We start from the raw sequence: 11,388 nt of genomic DNA on the forward strand, positions 1-11,388 counted from the left end.
ACACACAGTAACAACCTCACTGTCTGGCCTTGACAACTATAAAACACACAGTAACAACCTCACTGTCTGGCCTTGACAACTATAAAACACACAGTAACAACCTCACTGTCTGGCCTTGACATCTATAAAACACACAGTAACAACCTCACTGTCTGGCCTTGACAACTATAAAACACACAGTAACAACCTCACTGTCTGGCCTTGACAACTATAAAACACACAGTAACAACCTCACTGTCTGGCCTTGACAACTATAAAACACACAGTAACAACCTCACTGTCTGGCCTTGACATCTATAAAACACACAGTAACAACCTCACTGTCTGGCCTTGACAACTATAAAACACACAGTAACAACCTCACTGTCTGGCCTTGACAACTATAAAACACACAGTAACAACCTCACTGTCTGGCCTTGACAACTATAAAACACACAGTAACAACCTCACTGTCTGGTCTTGACAACTATAAAACACACAGTAACAACCTCACTGTCTGGTCTTGACAACTATACAACACACAGTAACAACCTCACTGTCTGGCCTTGACAACTATAAAACACACAGTAACAACCTCACTGTCTGGCCTTGACAACTATAAAACACACAGTAACAACCTCACTGTCTGGCCTTGACAACTATAAAACACACAGTAACAACCTCACTGTCTGGCCTTGACAACTATAAAACACACAGTAACAACCTCACTGTCTGGCCTTGACAACTATAAAACACACAGTAACAACCTCACTGTCTGGCCTTGACAACTATAAAACACACAGTAACAACCTCACTGTCTGGCCTTGACAACTATAAAACACACAGTAACAACCTCACTGTCTGGCCTTGACAACTATAAAACACACAGTAACAACCTCACTGTCTGGCCTTGACAACTATAAAACACACAGTAACAACCTCACTGTCTGGCCTTGACAACTATAAAACACACAGTAACAACAACCTCACTGTCTGGCCTTGACAACTATAAAACACACAGTAACAACCTCACTGTCTGGTCTTGACAACTATAAAACACAGTAACAACCTCACTGTCTGGCCTTGACAACTATAAAACACACAGTAACAACCTCACTGTCTGGTCTTGACAACTATAAAACACACAGTAACAACCTCACTGTCTGGCCTTGACAACTATAAAACACACAGTAACAACCTCACTGTCTGGCCTTGACAACTATAAAACACACAGTAACAACCTCACTGTCTGGCCTTGACAACTATAAAACACACAGTAACAACCTCACTGTCTGGCCTTGACAACTATAAAACACACAGTAACAACCTCACTGTCTGGCCTTGACAACTATAAAACACACAGTAACAACCTCACTGTCTGGCCTTGACAACTATAAAACACACAGTAACAACCTCACTGTCTGGCCTTGACAACTATAAAACACACAGTAACAACCTCACTGTCTGGCCTTGACAACTATAAAACACACAGTAACAACCTCACTGTCTGGCCTTGACAACTATAAAACACACAGTAACAACCTCACTGTCTGGCCTTGACAACTATAAAACACACAGTAACAACCTCACTGTCTGGCCTTGACAACTATAAAACACACAGTAACAACCTCACTGTCTGGCCTTGACAACTATAAAACACACAGTAACAGCCTCACTGTCTGGTCTTGACAACTATAAAACACACAGTAACAACCTCACTGTCTGGCCTTGACAACTATAAAACACACAATAACAACCTCACTGTCTGGTATTGACAACTATAAAACACACAGTAACAACCTCACTGTCTGGCCTTGACAACTATAAAACACACAGTAACAACCTCACTGTCTGGCCTTGACAACTATAAAACACACAGTAACAACCTCACTGTCTGGCCTTGACAACTATAAAACACACAGTAACAACCTCACTGTCTGGCCTTGACAACTATAAAACACACAGTAACAACCTCACTGTCTGGCCTTGACAACTATAAAACACACAGTAACAACCTCACTGTCTGGCCTTGACAACTATAAAACACACAGTAACAACCTCACTGTCTGGCCTTGACAACTATAAAACACACAGTAACAACCTCACTGTCTGGCCTTGACAACTATAAAACACACAGTAACAACCTCACTGTCTGGCCTTGACAACTATAAAACACACAGTAACAACCTCACTGTCTGGCCTTGACAACTATAAAACACACAGTAACAACCTCACTGTCTGGCCTTGACAACTATAAAACACACAGTAACAACCTCACTGTCTGGTCTTGACAACTATAAAACACACAGTAACAACCTCACTGTCTGGCCTTGACAACTATAAAACACACAGTAACAACCTCACTGTCTGGCCTTGACAACTATAAAACACACAGTAACAACCTCACTGTCTGGCCTTGACAACTATAAAACACACAGTAACAACCTCACTGTCTGGCCTTGACATCTATAAAACACACAGTAACAACCTCACTGTCTGGCCTTGACATCTATAAAACACACAGTAACAACCTCACTGTCTGGTCTTGACAACTATAAAACACACAGTAACAACCTCACTGTCTGGCCTTGACAACTATAAAACACACAGTAACAACCTCACTGTCTGGCCTTGACAACTATAAAACACACAGTAACAACCTCACTGTCTGGCCTTGACAACTATAAAACACACAGTAACAACCTCACTGTCTGGCCTTGACAACTATAAAACACACAGTAACAACCTCACTGTCTGGCCTTGACAACTATAAAACACACAGTAACAACCTCACTGTCTGGCCTTGACAACTATAAAACACACAGTAACAACCTCACTGTCTGGCCTTGACAACTATAAAACACACAGTAACAACCTCACTGTCTGGCCTTGACAACTATAAAACACACAGTAACAACCTCACTGTCTGGTCTTGACAACTATAAAACACACAGTAACAACCTCACTGTCTGGCCTTGACAACTATAAAACACACAGTAACAACCTCACTGTCTGGCCTTGACAACTATAAAACACACAGTAACAACCTCACTGTCTGGCCTTGACAACTATAAAACACACAGTAACAACCTCACTGTCTGGCCTTGACAACTATAAAACACACAGTAACAACAACCTCACTGTCTGGCCTTGACAACTATAAAACACACAGTAACAACCTCACTGTCTGGCCTTGACAACTATAAAACACACAGTAACAACAACCTCACTGTCTGGCCTTGACAACTATAAAACACACAGTAACAACCTCACTGTCTGGCCTTGACAACTATAAAACACACAGTAACAACCTCACTGTCTGGCCTTGACAACTATAAAACACACAGTAACAACCTCACTGTCTGGCCTTGTCAACTATAAAACACACAGTAACAACCTCACTGTCTGGCCTTGTCAACTATAAAACACACAGTAACAACCTCACTGTTTGGCCTTGACAACTATAAAACACAGTAACAACCTCACTGTCTGGTCTTGACAACTATAAAACACACAGTAACAACCTCACTGTCTGGCCTTGACAACTATAAAACACACAGTAACAACCTCACTGTCTGGCCTTGACAACTATAAAACACACAGTAACAACCTCACTGTCTGGCCTTGACAACTATAAAACACACAGTAACAACCTCACTGTCTGGCCTTGACAACTATACAACACACAGTAACAACCTCACTGTCTGGCCTTGACAACTATAAAACACACAGTAACAACCTCACTGTCTGGCCTTGACAACTATAAAACACACAGTAACAACCTCACTGTCTGGCATTGTCAACTATAAAACACACAGTAACAACCTCACTGTCTGGCCTTGACAACTATAAAACACACAGTAACAACCTCACTGTCTGGCCTTGTCAACTATAAAACACACAGTAACAACCTCACTGTCTGGCCTTGACAACTATAAAACACACAGTAACAACCTCACTGTCTGGCCTTGTCAACTATAAAACACACAGTAACAACCTCACTGTCTGGTCTTGACAACTATAAAACACACAGTAACAACCTCACTGTCTGGCCTTGACAACTATAAAACACACAGTAACAACCTCACTGTCTGGTCTTGACAACTATAAAACACACAGTAACAACCTCACTGTCTGGCCTTGACAACTATAAAACACACAGTAACAACCTCACTGTCTGGTCTTGACAACTATAAAACACACAGTAACAACCTCACTGTCTGGCCTTGACAACTATAAAACACACAGTAACAACCTCACTGTCTGGCCTTGTCAACTATAAAACACACAGTAACAACCTCACTGTCTGGCCTTGACAACTATAAAACACACAGTAACAACCTCACTGTCTGGCCTTGTCAGCTATAAAACACACAGTAACAACCTCACTGTCTGGCCTTGACAACTATAAAACACACAGTAACAACCTCACTGTCTGGCCTTGACAACTATAAAACACACAGTAACAACCTCACTGTCTGGCCTTGACAACTATAAAACACACAGTAACAACCTCACTGTCTGGCCTTGACAACTATAAAACACACAGTAACAACCTCACTGTCTGGCCTTGTCAACTATAAAACACACAGTAACAACCTCACTGTCTGGTCTTGACAACTATAAAACACACAGTAACAACCTCACTGTCTGGCCTTGACAACTATAAAACACACAGTAACAACCTCACTGTCTGGCCTTGACAACTATAAAACACACAGTAACAACCTCACTGTCTGGCCTTGACAACTATAAAACACACAGTAACAACCTCACTGTCTGGTCTTGACATCTATAAAACACACAGTAACAACCTCACTGTCTGGCCTTGACAACTATAAAACACACAGTAACAACCTCACTGTCTGGCCTTGACAACTATAAAACACACAGTAACAACCTCACTGTCTGGTCTTGACAACTATAAAACACACAGTAACAACCTCACTGTCTGGTCTTGACAACTATAAAACACACAGTAACAACCTCACTGTCTGGCCTTGACAACTATAAAACACACAGTAACAACCTCACTGTCTGGCCTTGACAACTATAAAACACACAGTAACAACCTCACTGTCTGGCCTTGACAACTATAAAACACACAGTAACAACCTCACTGTCTGGTCTTGACAACTATAAAACACACAGTAACAACCTCACTGTCTGGTCTTGACAACTATAAAACACACAGTAACAACCTCACTGTCTGGCCTTGACAACTATAAAACACACAGTAACAACCTCACTGTCTGGCCTTGACAACTATAAAACACACAGTAACAACCTCACTGTCTGGCCTTGACAACTATAAAACACACAGTAACAACCTCACTGTCTGGCCTTGACAACTATAAAACACACAGTAACAACCTCACTGTCTGGCCTTGACAACTATAAAACACACAGTAACAACCTCACTGTCTGGCCTTGACAACTATAAAACACACAGTAACAACCTCACTGTCTGGCCTTGACAACTATAAAACACACAGTAACAACCTCACTGTCTGGCCTTGACAACTATAAAACACACAGTAACAACCTCACTGTCTGGCCTTGACAACTATAAAACACACAGTAACAACCTCACTGTCTGGCCTTGACAACTATAAAACACACAGTAACAACCTCACTGTCTGGCCTTGACAACTATAAAACACACAGTAACAACCTCACTGTCTGGCCTTGACAACTATAAAACACACAGTAACAACCTCACTGTCTGGCCTTGACAACTATAAAACACACAGTAACAACCTCACTGTCTGGTCTTGACAACTATAAAACACACAGTAACAACCTCACTGTCTGGCCTTGACAACTATAAAACACACAGTAACAACCTCACTGTCTGGCCTTGACAACTATAAAACACACAGTAACAACCTCACTGTCTGGTCTTGACAACTATAAAACACACAGTAACAACCTCACTGTCTGGCCTTGACAACTATAAAACACACAGTAACAACCTCACTGTCTGGCCTTGACAACTATAAAACACACAGTAACAACCTCACTGTCTGGCCTTGACAACTATAAAACACACAGTAACAACCTCACTGTCTGGTCTTGACATCTATAAAACACACAGTAACAACCTCACTGTCTGGCCTTGACAACTATAAAACACACAGTAACAACCTCACTGTCTGGTCTTGACAACTATAAAACACACAGTAACAACCTCACTGTCTGGTCTTGACAACTATAAAACACACAGTAACAACCTCACTGTCTGGTCTTGACAACTATAAAACACACAGTAACAACCTCACTGTCTGGCCTTGACAACTATAAAACACACAGTAACAACCTCACTGTCTGGCCTTGACAACTATAAAACACACAGTAACAACCTCACTGTCTGGCCTTGACAACTATAAAACACACAGTAACAACCTCACTGTCTGGCCTTGACAACTATAAAACACACAGTAACAACCTCACTGTCTGGTCTTGACAACTATAAAACACACAGTAACAACCTCACTGTCTGGCCTTGACAACTATAAAACACACAGTAACAACCTCACTGTCTGGCCTTGACAACTATAAAACACACAGTAACAACCTCACTGTCTGGCCTTGACAACTATAAAACACACAGTAACAACCTCACTGTCTGGCCTTGACAACTATAAAACACACAGTAACAACCTCACTGTCTGGCCTTGACAACTATAAAACACACAGTAACAACCTCACTGTCTGGCCTTGACAACTATAAAACACACAGTAACAACCTCACTGTCTGGCCTTGACAACTATAAAACACACAGTAACAACCTCACTGTCTGGCCTTGTGAACTATAAAACACACAGTAACAACCTCACTGTCTGGCCTTGACAACTATAAAACACACAGTAACAACCTCACTGTCTGGCCTTGACAACTATAAAACACACAGTAACAACCTCACTGTCTGGCCTTGACAACTATAAAACACACAGTAACAACCTCACTGTCTGGTCTTGACAACTATAAAACACACAGTAACAACCTCACTGTCTGGTCTTGACAACTATAAAACACACAGTAACAACCTCACTGTCTGGCCTTGACAACTATAAAACACACAGTAACAACCTCACTGTCTGGTCTGACAACTATAAAACACACAGTAACAACCTCACTGTCTGGCCTTGACAACTATAAAACACACAGTAACAACCTCACTGTCTGGCCTTGACAACTATAAAACACACAGTAACAACCTCACTGTCTGGTCTTGACAACTATAAAACACACAGTAACAACCTCACTGTCTGGCCTTGACAACTATAAAACACACAGTAACAACCTCACTGTCTGGTCTGACAACTATAAAACACACAGTAACAACCTCACTGTCTGGCCTTGACAACTATAAAACACACAGTAACAACCTCACTGTCTGGCCTTGACAACTATAAAACACACAGTAACAACCTCACTGTCTGGTCTTGACAACTATAAAACACACAGTAACAACCTCACTGTCTGGCCTTGACAACTATAAAACACACAGTAACAACCTCACTGTCTGGTCTTGACAACTATAAAACACACAGTAACAACCTCACTGTCTGGTCTTGACAACTATAAAACACACAGTAACAACCTCACTGTCTGGCCTTGACAACTATAAAACACACAGTAACAACCTCACTGTCTGGCCTTGACAACTATAAAACACACAGTAACAACCTCACTGTCTGGTCTTGACATCTATAAAACACACAGTAACAACCTCACTGTCTGGCCTTGACAACTATAAAACACACAGTAACAACCTCACTGTCTGGCCTTGACAACTATAAAACACACAGTAACAACCTCACTGTCTGGCCTTGACAACTATAAAACACACAGTAACAACCTCACTGTCTGGTCTGACAACTATAAAACACACAGTAACAACCTCACTGTCTGGTCTTGACAACTATAAAACACACAGTAACAACCTCACTGTCTGGCCTTGACAACTATAAAACACACAGTAACAACCTCACTGTCTGGCCTTGACAACTATAAAACACACAGTAACAACCTCACTGTCTGGCCTTGACAACTATAAAACACACAGTAACAACCTCACTGTCTGGCCTTGACAACTATAAAACACACAGTAACAACCTCACTGTCTGGCCTTGACAACTATAAAACACACAGTAACAACCTCACTGTCTGGCCTTGACAACTATAAAACACACAGTAACAACCTCACTGTCTGGTCTTGACAACTATAAAACACACAGTAACAACCTCACTGTCTGGCCTTGACAACTATAAAACACACAGTAACAACCTCACTGTCTGGCCTTGACAACTATAAAACACACAGTAACAACCTCACTGTCTGGTCTTGACAACTATAAAACACACAGTAACAACCTCACTGTCTGGCCTTGACAACTATAAAACACACAGTAACAACCTCACTGTCTGGCCTTGACAACTATAAAACACACAGTAACAACCTCACTGTCTGGCCTTGACAACTATAAAACACACAGTAACAACCTCACTGTCTGGCCTTGACAACTATAAAACACACAGTAACAACCTCACTGTCTGGTCTTGACAACTATAAAACACACAGTAACAACCTCACTGTCTGGCCTTGACAACTATAAAACACACAGTAACAACCTCACTGTCTGGCCTTGACAACTATAAAACACACAGTAACAACCTCACTGTCTGGCCTTGACAACTATAAAACACACAGTAACAACCTCACTGTCTGGTCTTGACAACTATACAACACACAGTAACAACCTCACTGTCTGGTCTTGACAACTATAAAACACACAGTAACAACCTCACTGTCTGGCCTTGACAACTATAAAACACACAGTAACAACCTCACTGTCTGGCCTTGACAACTATAAAACACACAGTAACAACCTCACTGTCTGGTCTTGACAACTATAAAACACACAGTAACAACCTCACTGTCTGGTCTTGACAACTATAAAACACACAGTAACAACCTCACTGTCTGGCCTTGACAACTATAAAACACACAGTAACAACCTCACTGTCTGGCCTTGACAACTATAAAACACACAGTAACAACCTCACTGTCTGGCCTTGACAACTATAAAACACACAGTAACAACCTCACTGTCTGGCCTTGACAACTATAAAACACACAGTAACAACCTCACTGTCTGGCCTTGACAACTATAAAACACACAGTAACAACCTCACTGTCTGGCCTTGACAACTATAAAACACACAGTAACAACCTCACTGTCTGGCCTTGACAACTATAAAACACACAGTAACAACCTCACTGTCTGGCCTTGACAACTATAAAACACACAGTAACAACCTCACTGTCTGGCCTTGACAACTATAAAACACACAGTAACAACCTCACTGTCTGGCCTTGACAACTATAAAACACACAGTAACAACCTCACTGTCTGGCCTTGACAACTATAAAACACACAGTAACAACCTCACTGTCTGGCCTTGACAACTATAAAACACACAGTAACAACCTCACTGTCTGGCCTTGACAACTATAAAGGTGCTATGAGACAGAATAATATTTGAACAACATCAACTAAACATACTACAGTATCAGGACATGGTCTCTCCTCTCACCTGTAGTAGAGACAGTAAAACACTAAACATACTACAGTATCAGGACATGGTCTCTCCTCTCACCTGTAGTAGAGACAGTAAAACACTGAACTAAACATACTACAGTATCAGGACATGGTCTCTCCTCTCACCTGTAGTAGAGACAGTAAAACACTGAACTAAACATACTACAGTATCAGGACATGGGGGTCTCCTCTCACCTGTAGTAGAGACAGTAAAACACTGAACTAAACATACTACAGTATCAGGACATGGGGGTCTCCTCTCACCTGTAGTAGAGACAGTAAAAGCCTGAACTAAACATACTACAGTATCAGGACATGGTCTCTCCTCTCACCTGTAGTATAGACAGTAAAACACTGAACTAAACATACTACAGTATCAGGACATGGGGGTCTCCTCTCACCTGTAGTATAGACAGTAAAACACTGAACTAAACATACTACAGTATCAGGACATGGTCTCTCCTCTCACCTGTAGTAGAGACAGTAAAACACTGAACTAAACATACTACAGTATCAGGACATGGTCTCTCCTCTCACCTGTAGTAGAGACAGTAAAACACTGAACTAAACATACTACAGTATCAGGACATGGGGGTCTCCTCTCACCTGTAGTAGAGACAGTAAAACACTGAACTAAACATACTACAGTATCAGGACATGGTCTCTCCTCTCACCTGTAGTATAGACAGTAAAACACTGAACTAAACATACTACAGTATCAGGACATGGTCTCTCCTCTCACCTGTAGTAGAGACAGTAAAACACTGAACTAAACATACTACAGTATCAGGACATGGGGGTCTCCTCTCACCTGTAGTAGAGACAGTAAAACACTGAACTAAACATACTACAGTATCAGGACATGGTCTCTCCTCTCACCTGTAGTAGAGACAGTAAAACACTGAACTAAACATACTACAGTATCAGGACATGGTCTCTCCTCTCACCTGTAGTAGAGACAGTAAAACACTGAACTAAACATACTACAGTATCAGGACATGGTCTCTCCTCTCACCTGTAGTAGAGACAGTAAAACACTGAACTAAACATACTACAGTATCAGGACATGGGGGTCTCCTCTCACCTGTAGTAGAGACAGTAAAACACTGAACTAAACATACTACAGTATCAGGACATGGTCTCTCCTCTCACCTGTCGTAGAGACAGTAAAACACTGAACTAAACATACTACAGTATCAGGACATGGTCTCTCCTCTCACCTGTAGTAGAGACAGTAAAACACTGAACTAAACATACTACAGTATCAGGACATGGTCTCTCCTCTCACCTGTCGTAGAGACAGTAAAACACTGAACTAAACATACTACAGTATCAGGACATGGTCTCTCCTCTCACCTGTAGTAGAGACAGTAAAACACTGAACTAAACATACTACAGTATCAGGACATGGTCTCTCCTCTCACCTGTCGTAGAGACAGTAAAACACTGAACTAAACATACTACAGTATCAGGACATGGTCTCTCCTCTCACCTGTAGTAGAGACAGTAAAACACTGAACTAAACATACTACAGTATCAGGACATGGTCTCTCCTCTCACCTGTAGTAGAGACAGTAAAACACTAAACATACTACAGTATCAGGACATGGTCTCTCCTCTCACCTATAGTAGAGACAGTAAAACACTGAACTAAACATACTACAGTATCAGGACATGGTGGTCTCTCCTCTCACCTGTAGTAGAGACAGTAAAACACTGAACAACTAAACATACTACAGTATCAGGACATGGTCTCTCCTCTCACCTGTAGTAGAGACAGTAAAACACTGAACTAAACAT

General features: G+C 41.4%; 1 protein-coding gene across 5 annotated transcripts in view; it reads right to left on the reverse strand.

Annotated features, from left to right (window-relative positions):
• The window catches only part of fsd2 (fibronectin type III and SPRY domain containing 2), a 56,775-nt gene that overhangs the window by 28,280 nt on the left and 17,107 nt on the right, over window positions 1-11,388 (reverse strand). The gene's annotated exons all lie outside the window — the stretch shown is intronic.

Source organism: Oncorhynchus mykiss, chromosome 26 (assembly GCF_057628025.1).
Source record: "Oncorhynchus mykiss isolate SJ-2025 chromosome 26, ASM5762802v1, whole genome shotgun sequence".
In the NCBI taxonomy this organism is placed as follows: Eukaryota; Metazoa; Chordata; class Actinopteri; order Salmoniformes; family Salmonidae; genus Oncorhynchus; species Oncorhynchus mykiss.